We start from the raw sequence: 14,265 nt of genomic DNA on the forward strand, positions 1-14,265 counted from the left end.
TGCATCAGTCGCGTACAATATTTTGTTTTTGGAAAAAGCTTTATGTATGGTAAAAGAGGGATTGCACTCTGCACCCATTTATAGAAAAACAAAGTGATCTTCAGATTCCATGGACAGTAGATGGAGGTTCTTTTGATGCATGACACACATGAGCAGTTTCTTCAGTAACCATGACTGATGGGTCTTCTCTCTTCTGCAGAGACTACGCAGCTTCCAGAACAGAGCCCATCTCCTTCAGCGAATATGTTGGCTTTGAGACGGAAACTGAAAACCTTTTGTTTGACCGATCGCTCTTCAAAGCTAAAATGGAGGTAAGATGAACCATTGTAATGTTTAGAAAAGTGTTTGCAGTTTAGAAAGAATCATACTGTGGCCAATGCGTGTGTTTCTAAAATTGTAACTTCATTGCTCTTCAGTCAAGTCATTTATTGGCTCTGCCTGCGAGACATGTACACCTTTGGGCTGATTCACTAAAGGAATATAGTCTGTTCACATAGCAAAGTGAATTATCCACATGCAAGGGATATTGCGCCTAGCTTGGTAAATTAAGTGAAGCTCTGCTGTTTTTAACCGTCCAATCATGTTGAAGGAAAAATCCTGTTTTTTTTCTTTTGCACTGGCTTCGTTATTCTTCGCAAAGTGAATTTTCACCGGATTCACTAAGCTAAGTGAAAACAATTATTATTATGTGCTCGTTAATAGCAAATACTTTTTAGTAAATACAATCCAGGTTTGCTGGATCGCCCAGGTTCACCCATGATAGTCAATTTTCTCCAGTCTTGGAGAGCTTTAACTTCCCTAGCAGTAACCCTGAGTGTGATTCGGGGTAGAAAAAAGTAGTGAAAGCGGTAACCCTAGTCACACTCGGCGTAGGTAAATACAACGCTTACCTGATCTGCCGGCGTCCTGTATCGTCCATTGGCGCGACCGCTGTGTTCTTTCTTCTTCCTCCGTTGTCTTCTGCACCCGATGAGTCACTGGGGAGTTCCCAGTGACGTCGGTGCATGTGTACGTTACTGGCGGGGCAGGGCAGGAAATTCAAAATCCATTTGTATTGCATTCAATACAAAATAACTGTATTGAATGCAATACATTGAATTTATATGTGTAAAAGCAGTACATTGTATTTCATGAAGATTTATTTTAGGTACTGTATTTTTCGGACCATAAGACGCACTTTTTTTCCTCCTAAAGTGGGGGGAAAATCAGGGTGCGTCTTATGGTCCGAATGCAGAGGTACAGGGGCATATTTTTTTACTTACCTGTGTCCCCGCCGGTCCCCGGCTGCGCCGATCTCTGCCTGTTCTGTGATCCAGCGTGCGGCACTTGTGCCCGCCCACGAAGGCGGCGCCGATTGATTTGATGAATGCAGATCGGCGCGGCCTTCCTGGGCGGGCACAAGTGCCGCACGCTGGATCTCAGGGGAAATCAAATCAATTTTTTTTTTCTTGTTTTCCCTTGTGCGGAAAACCTGGTGCGTCTTATAGTCCTGAGCGTCTTATGGTCCGAAAAATACGGTATATATAATAGTATGAGTATAATATATATATTTTTAAATTTAAAAAATAAAAAAAAACAAAAAAATATATAAAAATATATTTTTTAATTTATTTAATTTATTATTTGTACATGATTTTGTGTTTTAAACTTTATTATACTCATAGTATTATATTATACTGTAAAATAAATTTTCATGAAAAGCAATGTACCGCTTTTAGACATATACAACCGGAAAGAAATGAACTGCTAGGGAGGTTAATAAACAAGGCCCAATAACACAGAGCACAGCGATTTTTCTTTGAATTTACTAAGCTAGGTAAGTTATCTCATGCAGTGGGATAATTTATGTAACAAAGTGAACGGCTTTCATTATTTTCTCTCTTGCTCCTAGTCTCATTCTCACTCCATCACTGGGCCTGTATTACTAAAAGGTTTTAGACTGTACACTGGTGAATTATCTCCCAAAATTGGACATTGTATTTATTGCTGTGTTTCCATTTTTGGGGGGTTTGCAGATGGTCCTCAGCTCTGAAGCCAAACAAATCCTTTCATGTCCACCAAGGAAGAGAACAATGGAAGAAGCAAAGTTGGTAAGTTCCAGATTTACCATTACCGGCAAGTATAATAATCATCAATTGCTAGAAGAATACTCATATATAGCACATGAAAATGTCTACATGAGTGTGCATGTTTTTGTCATCCCACTCCATCGAGCTCCATCAACTGCATGGGGGTCAGAGTTCCCCAGAGTTCAAAAATTGGTAAAAAAAGAGTGTTTACTTGTTCTAGTCACACATGTGCTCATATCAGTTGGTAACCTCCTCCAATGGTGATATCATATGCCAGTTTTGGTGGAATACTCCGTTTTCTCCATGGAATGGGTAGACATTGGTATACTGTACATGCACAGCATTTTATCCATTGGCTCCAATAGAAAAGCCAAGAAGCCTTCAAGTAACTGCTCAGGTGTGCAGTTTGCACTCTGATGTCATTTACTTTGTTTCTATATATTTTAGGTCAGCAAAAAAAAAAATAAAACTAAACCCAAATCTGGCAGCCCTTTAGTACAAATTGAGTCACAAAGTATTTAGAGGTTAAACCTAGTATATTCTAATTAGTCCTAGAACTGGGTTCTCCACAAGGAGTGATGGTTGGTTGTTTATTGCTGCATAGGTAGTACCTGTTCAGTATATATAATAGCCAATCACTGCCCTGTTGCACCACCAATGGATATTGGGCCTATGGGATCTTTTTTCACTTTTTTGGATGGGTAGGTTTTTTTTTTTAATTGCATTTTTATTGAAACATTTTCAACAGAAAATAGAAAAACAAGAAATAACAATAAACTGCAATACCATGACTAAAAGAAAAACCTGAGCTAAACAATTTGGATGGGTAGCTTTTAAATGTTTAAATTGCTGGAGACTTAGGGGAGATAATTGGGGGAACACATGAACATGATCAGTGGTCAAGGCAGGTGACCCCCAAAGGCTACTAAGGCTTGGCATATACTGAAGTCTAAATCTTCAAACCAAAGGAACCACAGGAACCAAAAGGTTCTTTAAATTTGTGACTGTAGACAAGGTCACCCCGGCATTGAGCAATAGTTTCCCCCTGAAGCTGTTGGAGATTTTCAGTTGTGATGGGGCTGATGAGCTGCAAGGAAGTAGACTGTGCTCACCCACACATATTTGTCTATTGGATTTTACAATAAACCTTTGAAAAGACAGATCTGCTAGCCTATGTAAGTTTCTGTAGTCACCCCATCAGGAGGGACCTAGGTACAAATCAGAGGCCCCAAGGGAGTGAGCAATAGGTCAGCACTACCTGAAAACCTTAGCAAACCTTGCGCAAGACTGAAGACTTCAAATGAAGGTCATTTAATTCCCTAAAACTCTTTTTCTGTGTGATATAGAAATTACTGCTTTTACATTTTCACCCTTAGTTGCATCTTAGTGATGCCAATCTCCTACACCTTCTTTCCAACAATAGGCACTTGGTATTTCTCATGCCTAATGGACCATTCCTGTGTAATACGCACTGGAACAGCAGTTGGTTGTCTTTGTCCGAACTTGCAAAACATGAACAGAGCTACCAGGGCTTCCACCATGGGGTAACAAGAAGTACTTCTGTACCTGGTCCCAATTAAATAGTTTGACTTTTGCAATGATAGGACTTTTAGAATTAGGGGAGGGAGGGCCAGGAGGTTTATCTGGTATGGGGCCCAGAAATTTCTGATGGTCACCCTGCTTGTAACAACAAGTGTCTGTACAAAGAATTTGATAGCAGGAATACCGAATACTTTTTTTTAAACCTGCACATTTTAACAACTACATTCATCTTCTAGAGCCTATATGAGATTTTTATCATATACCTTATCATTTCCAAAAAGTATATTCCTTTAAGATATTTTAATTCGTTCTTGACACTTCTTTAGTAAGACTACTCAATAAAAGACAAACAAATATCTGATTAGATTTGAGGATTTTCATCTATGTTGTTGTAAATTTCAAGCAACACTTCACATAACAAATCCTAGATTCTCTTTATATTTGCTATTAATGTTGGGTAAGCAGGTGCTGAACCCGTCATTCGCTTGTACTAAATGTAATTTACAACGATTTTGTTCTGTATCGATCATCTGAATGATATTTCAGTAACCTAACATAGTTTAACATTCATAAACAATTTATTTAGCAGTCAGAGTTATAGGAGAGGGGGCTTACCAGTAGCGATAGAGTTCTGAAGCTTTTATAATATCACGATTGATTCCAAAGTAAATGAATTGTGACAATGTAATCTAAAGTTTACATATGAATGAGCCTATCTCTTCAATTACAGGCAATGCTCTCTCTAAGGACAACCGTGAGTTCCTTTGCTGCATATCCGGTTCATGTACAGGAGAAACTAGCACAGGTTGGATGGTATGAATGGTATGTATTGTTCTTCTTTTTTTTCAGCAAGCTAAATAACAAAATCAAAAAAATGTACCCCTCTAATGCTTTGAATTACTCTATCCTTTCTAAAAAAATTAACCCAGCCTTCCCTTTAGTCTTGCACAATTTTAAAGGCTTCTCTTCTATACCAAAATTCCATATATTCCATTTACAATGAATATAAGAAGCTGTAGCTAGTCAGAAAGACCCCCTTTATTTCCTCACGGGAGGGCTTTCAGCATCATCTAGTTTTTTCTTCCATAGAGTGTCCCTGGATCTCTCCTTTCATTTATTGGATTTCCAATCATTGAGGTATCACATGTGGTTGTTAGCTACAATGTCCTGCATGCAAATGTAGTTTATTTAGGAATGCCTGATCTTCCCGACGGCATTTTAATATTTGTATAGGTTTTCCCAGGAGCCAGCCAACTGTTTGCCTTATGGATGAGGGGTTCCTTCAGACATGTACCATTCCCCCACACCAACTATGATCTGCCTGCATTGTACGCAAAGTCATGAAGACTTAGAGTTGACAAACCTAGGTCTTCAATGAAAAACTGCAAAACTAATCCCACAGGTGACATATAGGTAATTCTTATTTTATTATTTATACATATAGCTCTGTGCCAGGATAGGCTCTGATTATGTGTTGTGTGGACTGGGAGTGGTTTGGGGCCATTTGAAATCTGTATGAACCTCAGGATCCCAAAGCTACTTGGGAATTATTTTGAGAATGTGGCTGTGTATTGGGATGTAGTTTAAAAACCAGTAAGTCACTTTTGGCTATGCAGTTGCATTTGGAAGAACAACTTGGCAGCTGCAACCATGCATTAACTGTGCATTACTTTGAGACGCCAGAGCCCACAGCAGCAGTTATGTAAGGAGCATAGAAGATGATAATTACGCAGAGAGAAGGGGTGGTTCAGATCTAGCTCCAGTGGGACAGGCGATCAAACTCTCGGTTTACTTAAAATAAAGTTTTTATGACCCTTTCTTACCTAAATAATTTGCTATGCATTCAATAGCTAGGTGCAGCTTTTCTAGTTGTTGTTTGGTGGTTATCCCTACCCATGCACTGCTTGCAGGACCTTTTGGATATGTTCTTGCCAATGTTCCGAGCCATGATTTGCAGGATGACAAAACTGCAAGATCCTACTATTGGAGTCCTTGAAAGTTTTAGGATAACACATGATTTAGTGTTCCAGAAATGTATTATCATTCCTTGGAAAATATATGTTACCCAGCCTAACATATTTCCATATTCTTGTAACACTCTTTTGGTATCTGCAATATTCTCATTCTCTAACATGTACCCTCCCTGCAACTCTAATCCTTCCCTAGAACCTGTGCACAGGTCGTCCATTACCACTTACTGGTCACTCTATTTCAACCCATAGGTGCCTTGTAGTGCTTTGAAGGTGGTTATGACAGGCTGCTACAAACTTTAATACAAAGCCTTGGAGTAGTTTTCAAGTGCTGTATTGCACAGGAGGGATATAGAAAGCAAAAACAAATCATTTGCTTGTATTGTTTCCTCACATATACTTCTAAAATTCAATCTAAGTGTTGAAAACAGCAGGTGTTTGAAAATCATTCCCACTGAAGTTTATCAAAACAATTGACAGGAGCACTGACCATGCAATGCTACACAGCGCAGACAAAACCACATGGTGATGCCTGCTAAACACCTGCAAAAAAGTTTCTTCAATCATTTTCTTTTGTGTTAGTTATATTGAGAGGGCTTTGCAGTTATTGATCTTTTCTCATCAATAACTAGAGTTAACAAATCGCTCTCCCAATCGCTGAAAAACTGTGTCATCAAATTCCAACCCTCCCTGTAACCTCATCATCAAACCCTTCCTGTAAGGGCTCTTACACACCCTGGAAAGGAAACTGTGGCTACGTGATCCTGGGAGCCTCAAACCGCATCGGGGTAGCCAGATTTGCACCACAGCAGATCTCCATACAACAACTGTGTGGTTTTAACCAGGGGTTTAGTCATAAAAAAAAGGGGGCACAGTACTATCCATGACGTTCCCGCCCCACTACACCCCTGCCTTCAGTCCCCCAGAGTGACATCATGATACCATAATCCAGTGGGTTATGTTCAGAGAGACAACCCTCCCACCGCCCTGAGCCTGCAATTTTATACGGGAGACGTGGTCCGCAGCTCTGGCCAGTGCGCCCCCCAGCCAGGTCCTTCCCCTGACCCCGCGGAGGGGGGGGGTGGACTGGCCAGAGCCGTGGACCACCAAACAATAGGCCTATTCCCAAAAAAAGGGGACCCACCCATGCCTGCCCCACTACACCCCTGGTTTTAACCCATTGAGATGTGATAAAATCACAGAATGTTGCCCACAAAAAGTCTGAAATAACTAACTACCGTATTTTTCGGACCATAAGACGCACCAGTTTTTAGAGAAGGGAAATGAAGAAAAAAATATTCTGAAACAAATAGTGTCCTAAAATATTTTATGTGCATTAAAAACCAACAGCACAGTCATAAACACATGTAATCAACCCTGTAAAGTAAACAGCAGCATTTAGAACCATTATTAACATTATTTATATTTATTTATTATATTAAAATCATAAATTATAATATAATACATAAATATAAATAATAATTTAAAACAATAATGAAATAATAGACAACAATGTAATCTAAAAATAAAATCAAAATGTACAGTACTTTTATTTATGTTGTGTGGTGTTTTTGTACTGTAAAAACCATTTAAAAGCAGATTACATTGTAATCTGCCTTTAAATTTCCCTCCCTGACACACCCCCATACATCACTAATCACATCACTGGAAGATGACTCATCCTCCGGAGTGATGTGAGGGGGGGGGATTTCCCTGCGTGCTCACACAGACTGAGACAGATACGGAGGCTGGAAGCTGCTGGCATGTGTGGAGAGATACATAGCATAATGCAGGATTTCTGCATTGTGCTATACATCTCTCTGCAAGATGCCAGCAGCAAGCAGAGCTGCGGACACCTGGGTGAGTATTTCCTTTCAGTTGTAATCCGATTGTCATACTATGTATGACAATCGGATTGCAATATAACATTTGTTTACTTTGTGTTGTGTACGTGTGTTGTGTATGTGTGTGCTTTCCTGCTCCCAGCATGACTTTGTCAGCCAATCATGCTGAGAGTGGGAGGACGCAAGATACCAGAGTGACAGGAGTCACAGTCACTCTGGCCGCGCTGGACAGGAGAAAAGCCGGAGGGGGGGCTACACAGGGGGGACGGGACAGCGGCTGGGGAGGATACCGGAGAGACGGCCCGGGCACAGAGGCTACATTTGGACCATAAGACTCAGGGACTTTTTCCCCCCACTTCTGGGGGGAAAAAAGTGCGTCTTATGGTCAGAAAAATACGGTAAGTCCTAATTCTAAAACCAGTGGTAGGAATATCACCTTTTACATAGCCAAAAAGTTAATTGGAGTCAATAGGGTAGAACCCTTGAACCCCTAGAAAACTCTTGAGGAACCCTAAGGTTCCATGGTATCCTAGTTGAAAAACACTATTTAAGACTCGCATTGTAACCTTACAACCCAACCTATACTAATATATATATAATATACTAACCCTGCTGGAAAACATCACACTAACAGTACAATTCTTACATTAACACTCTCTGTAACCCCAAGATTCATCCTTCCTGTAACCTGAACATTAGGTCTCTCATTGTAACATGTAACTCTAGCTCTCTCTCTAACTATCACACTAATCCTCTGTAATCTTAACGCTAACCGCTCCTTGCAGCATTAACCATTCCTGTAACACTAACCCTCCTTGTAACCCTACTACTTCTTCTATTCTTTATAGTATTCCCTCTCTTTACCACTTGCCTTCCTGTAACCCTCTCTTGCCACACATAATAAATGCCCCTGTAACCCTAACACTTGTCCTCCCTGTTATCCCACTATAACCCTCCTTTGCAACACTAACCCTAGAATAACCCTAATACTTACACTTACCCTCTACTTTTAATCCATACCACACTATTCCTCCATGTAACCCTACAATAATTTGCATTGAGGTAAATTCTGTTTGAAAACTTACCTTTGCTGTGTCATCATCCTTTGTGCCAAATCATTTCTGCATCCAAAGATGGTGGCTCCAAGGTCCTGACACTAGAGTCATCTTCTTCATTATATATGTGTATAGTAAAAAAATGTGATCATATAATAATAATGTAGGAACATATCCTGATCTACTGACTCAATGTTCAGCAGGGTGGCAATTACCCATCACAGATGGTTGTACCTTCCAAGATTAAATCTAAACAGTTGGATCGCCTGATCTGTGTGTGCATGGTCAGCTTGACGGCAATCTAATATTTTCAGTAGACCATGGATCTGGAAATGCAGTAAATTTCCTGTTGGATTCTAACATATAAAACTTTTTTTTTTTTTGAAAGATTTATTTTCCTCCCTCGTATCTCACGGCCTCTGTGCACAAATAATGGATAACTCAATTTAAGGCTAATAACGTGTAACCAGCAGCCTGTATAGGTATATACAAAAATGTACCTGGGGACACTTTCCATTGACATTTCATTATGATCTCAGCCTAGAAGCATCTACAAAAATGGAAGGGGAGAAATAGAACAGCTTTAACTAATGGAAGAAGAACCGGCAAGGAAATTAAAGCTGGACCTGAGATGAAAATCACTTTTTAAATGAACAATAGGCTGCTTGGTGGGAAGGAAACAGGCCGGCGAAACACAAAACAATGTGAAATGAAATCTAAAATGGCCAAGATGGGGTTTGTAGATGCAATGAATTGAAATGAAGGTATTGAGTTACAAAGGCTAACTCTGCAACTTGCAATATTGTAGTTACTGTTGTTGCATTCAAGATTGCAAGTATGGCTTTCCATAATCTTGGTTGATGAGTGTAAAAAGAGGGTGCTTCCAGTTGTGGCTCCTTATCCGATACCCTGCTATACCAGCAGACAAAGCAGTCTAGTTCCAATCCTCTATGAGTCACACCAAATATGCAGATCGGTACACTTAGAGCCTGATTTTCTAAAATTCTCCAAGCTCGGAGAGGAAAGAATATCATGAGAGAACCTGGGTGCATCCTGTTCAATGAGTGCTGGGTTCTGTGAATGCCCACCTTTTGAAAAACCCAGTTTGAGGTAAACACAAATCAAAAGTTTACCTATTTTAACAAGTTGTGAGCCAATTGTTGAGGTACACAGTTCAATGATCCTATTAGCTGCTGGAGAAGTGGAGCCACCGGGAATAGCCAATGGGAAGTCTGATTTCAGCATACTTCAACAACAGCTGTAAAAATTTAAGGAGACATTACATTTTGTTTCATTTTATTTACCTACATGGGACATTTTTCCGAAAAAGATGACTGGTTTAAAATAAACTTGAAAGACTCAATTTAAAATTTTCATAAATTATATAAAAATGTTTTCTGGTGCTTGGCTGGGTTCCTTTTAATCCATTGCAAAATAGCTGAGCAGTTCCAAAGCTACCAACAGCTGTTGCTTGGGTTTCTTTGGCAAAACTTCTGAACCCCGTTACTCTCTAAAATATCTTCCGCTCAGAGGGCCTCTGCATTGCTCTGTAGTTAAAAGCATTGGGCTTACCGAGACGTTCATCAACCATATATGACATGAAAAAGGTGCAGCCGCACCGTGTACCTAAACGGTTTATCGTTCCCTCTCCTATATTTAAAATTCAATTTTTACATTTCATATCCTTCATTTTAAAAGTGACATGCCTTACCAGGAAAATTGCTCCGTTCCGCAGTCCATTAAAGAAAAAAAATATTCCCATAAAATTTTAACTAGGGCAATTTTTAAACACTTTAGATTGTGAAAAGAAGAGAGAAGCTCTGAGTTTTATAGGATTGGAAATGATATTGGAACCTTCAGGTTTTGGTAATGGTAATTGTAATTTTTACAGACTGATAGAGTTCATTATTGTTGCCAAGTTGATAATAAGTTTTGCTGAGCTCACATGCCAATATTGTTTTAAAGGGAAACATTTGTAAATTTTCAAGGACGAGTAACGATCCTTTACTGGGTGGTATAACTATAAAGTGTACCGGTAAGTGATTTGTACAAACTTGTGACAACATTTCATGTTCACATTTAGGTGTTCTCTCTATGGTGCAGGGGTTCCCAACTAGGGGAATTCCCATTCCTTTGGGTATAAGAACCCACTGATGGGGTAAAGGGCTGGATCTATGAAGAATAAAGCTGAACTAAACCAATTTTCTTCCTCCCCCAGCAAATTCTGTTGTTAGAGTTTGACTAAATCATAAAGCTATCAGTGGAAACCTAAGCATTTATTACTCGTGATGTTCTAACTCCCAGATGATTGTAGTCCTGGGGTGCAGAAGGGACCAGTAAGGAGGAGAAGGCAGGTCTGCGGGTGATAACAGGGGAGTTTTCTTCTCCCCTATCACTGCCCCTGCATTTTAAAAGCTTGTTTTTATTCTGACACACAACAGTTAGTTAGGTTAGTTTAAAAAATGTACCTGTTTGTTTAAAAAAATACCTGTTTGTTTCTGTTTATGTCTGTTTGTATATATTAATATTATTTTCTTATAGCCCCAACATATTATGCACCCCTTTACAAAGTCCATAGTCCTGTCACTGCCCCTCAAAAGGCTCACAATCTAATGTCCCTACCATAGCCATACTGTATGTCATTACCGTAGTCCAAGGACATGTTAGAGGAAAGCCAATAAACCTATCTACATGTTTTGGATATATATAGTATTTAAAGAGATGTAATTGGCATATACATTTCCTTTATACATGTTGAAGTTGTTCTGGTGCAATGGTTGGTGTTCCTGTTCTGTATACATACTGTCTTGGGGTTAGGATTGTCTATCAAAACTTTGAAGGCTGCACAACTTGCTGCAAAGGTAATCATTTGGTGAAGGAACAGATGAATTTTTTTGCTAACACTCAACATTTAATCTAACCTGCATATATCAGGTCTGATCATACAGAGGTCACTGGTAGGAAAAATAGGACCAGGCATGTAGTGAACAGGAGAACTTTGGCTAAAAATATGGTGCTAATAAATGAAAGATTGAAATAACCTAAACTTATCTTGTCTGCCTTGAACCCACAATCATAGCCATATGAGATAACACCATTACACCAGAGGAGATCACTATTCAGTAAAGGAATGCAGAATCCTATGAATTTGTATGCAAGTTCCCTGCATGCAGTCTACCATAGGTAACAATCACACATGACGTTGAGAAATAATGACTAATTAATAGTAAAATAGATTGATGGGAAGAGACCTAGGAGAAGACTTGAAATAGTCTTTAATTAATGACGCTTAAATTAAATTAGATTAGGTTGCAGAATTTAATTTGTTCTTTTACATATATAGTGAGATAAGCTGTTCCAAAACTTTCTTTGGTTAGAACTTGAAATAAAGGGCAATACTTTTCTTTTTACCTTTTCAGGCCACTACTATATAGTAGAAGAAATAAATCTTTTTTAAGCTAATACTGGCAGAATAAAGTCTCATTTGTCCTAGAAAAAAAACAATATTTATATCACTTTGGTATCCTAAGTATTATTGCTGAATAAGCAGACACATAAGCTAAAAGAGTGATGCTTGAAAAAAAAAAAAAGTAATGCTTGTGGCCCAAAAGTAAAAAACAATAGCTAGACCTGAATCGGTAAAAGCAACACAATGGTGAGGATAATGATAAAAGTATATGTAGAGTGAAGAGAAATTCTTGCATTGGGACACAGACAGAGTAAAAGATAGAAGACAAAAATAAAATAAAAAAAAGTTCTATTCTTCTGGACTTTAAGCCCCCGCTCCACTTTTCCTCATAACCTATGGGAAGTATGCTGTTGTTCATTAGGACAGAAGTGAAAAACTTCTGGATTTCAGTACAGTTTTAGAAGAGTTGGAACTCAGAGGCCAATACATAATACTCAACACTAAGAAAGTCCCAAACATATTTCAAATGTTTTTAATAATGTGCCAAGTACTTCATAAGTACTTCACTTCATGCAAGGTCCTGATATGTTTTCATGTTGATCTATGTGGAAGAACTGAGGATTTTCTACTTTGTTTCTCTGGTCTTGAATGGGGCTATCCATTGCAGTTGATTCAAGCACATTTTATATATTATACTCGATCCAAGCATTATTTAGAACTGGCATTCTCAACCAGAGTTCTGTGGGACTCTAGGGTTCCTCCAGGGATTGTGAATAGGATGGTCAACCTCCCATCTGATGGTGCCTTCACAGTTCTGGGTATTGGCAGATCCATTAGGATAGCAAAATCTTTTATGTGTCTAGAAGGAGGGTATTGTGACTACACTGTAAAAGGCAGTCTTTTCTAATTATCACCATGATGGGGGCATTATTTCTACCAACCCCCAATTATTAACTTTCTTAGGGGTTCCCTGAGACCCAAATTCCTCTGGGGTAGTAGGGTTGGGAAAGGCATATTTAGGCTGTACAGCTCTATACGCGACTTCAAATTCCTTGAGAGTAACCTTTTTCATAGTATGTGCATGGTGATCTGCAATACTAGATTTCACCAGCAGGTGCCACTTACACTATTGCATTTTGGAGCTGTAAAGTCTATTTTCAGTAAACTGTTCAGAATGCAATGTGCTGTATAGAGTATAATCACTCTTATCCAATTGGGTATAAATAGCTTTCATAAAGTGTTTAGTAGTATATCTAATTCTTTCTCTATGAGATCAATCTTCTTACAGCTACCACATTTTAGTCACTATTTATTTGCATACTTATGCGATTTAAAAGGGAAAACTGCTATGATGTTCAAAGAAACATATGCAAGATTAAGACGGTTCCTTTGAGAAAACAATTACACTTCTGTTTGCTTTAGCTTTGATGCAGAATCCATGATACATCGTTCTTCTCCACTAATACTCTACAAACATTTTGTTTCATGTAAAGGCAAAAAGTTTTTTCTATTTTTAAGGGGACTCTTATGTATTTTATCTAGTAGGTGCACATTTTTAGGTATTACTGTGTCACGCTTTATGTGGCTTCTATCACCCTGTCCATACAAATATGGTAATAGTGCACAACCATAGAAATCTATTTCAGTACACAGATAAGAATACAAACCAATGGACAGTTTGGGGAATTTAAGGATCATTTTTTATCATTCTGTGGCCATTCTAGAGCAGAAAGGAGTCCCCTCTATTAATACATATAGGTAATATAATGCATTTTCAGTTCACAGTAGTTGCTATAACAGACTGCATGATATGGCCCAGACACAGCTAATATTTTACCTCCAACCAATCAGACCAGGTCCAGGGCAAGGGTTGAGGGAAAATGAGGTCTTGTTGGAAAGTGAGATGATGATACTCATCTGAGTCATGCAAGGTTTATAAGGGTTGACAGAATTTGAGATCTTAGGTGAGGAAAGGATTGGCCCAAACAAAAAGGCATTGAAAGGTCAGAAAGAAGCAAGGCATCAAGAAACTAAAAATAAGAGCCCTCCCTGGATTAACCCTTGCCATAGATCTGGTCTAGTCTGCTCACACGTCAAATATAAGCTGTGCCTGGGCTAGATCATGCTGTTGGTTATAGTGTTCCATATACTAAAACTCTGTTGGTGGGGGGGCATCGTTTTAGAAAATTAAATGCTATTAAGGACTACATGATCTGGCTCAGACACAGCCTAAATTTGACCATTGGCTAATCAGACCAGATCTAGGGCAAGGGTTGTAGGTGCTCATAAGGTACAGGGTCAGGAATGGGCTTGTCCAGTGGCACATGTGTGCACCTCCCCACATCCAATGGGCCACACAGCACTGGTGGAGACTGC

At 39.1% G+C, this 14,265-nt stretch overlaps 1 long non-coding RNA gene across 1 annotated transcript; it reads left to right on the forward strand.

The window, feature by feature from the left end:
• Positions 1-242: 242 nt before the first annotated feature.
• On the forward strand, positions 243-4,438 carry LOC140342554 (uncharacterized). Its single transcript, XR_011923100.1, has 3 exons — positions 243-311; positions 2,016-2,090; positions 4,342-4,438. It is a non-coding gene; the product is annotated as an uncharacterized lncRNA (long non-coding RNA).
• The last annotated feature ends 9,827 nt before the right edge of the window (positions 4,439-14,265 follow it).

The sequence above is a fragment of the Pyxicephalus adspersus genome, chromosome 1 (assembly GCF_032062135.1).
Source record: "Pyxicephalus adspersus chromosome 1, UCB_Pads_2.0, whole genome shotgun sequence".
Taxonomy (NCBI): Eukaryota; Metazoa; Chordata; class Amphibia; order Anura; family Pyxicephalidae; genus Pyxicephalus; species Pyxicephalus adspersus.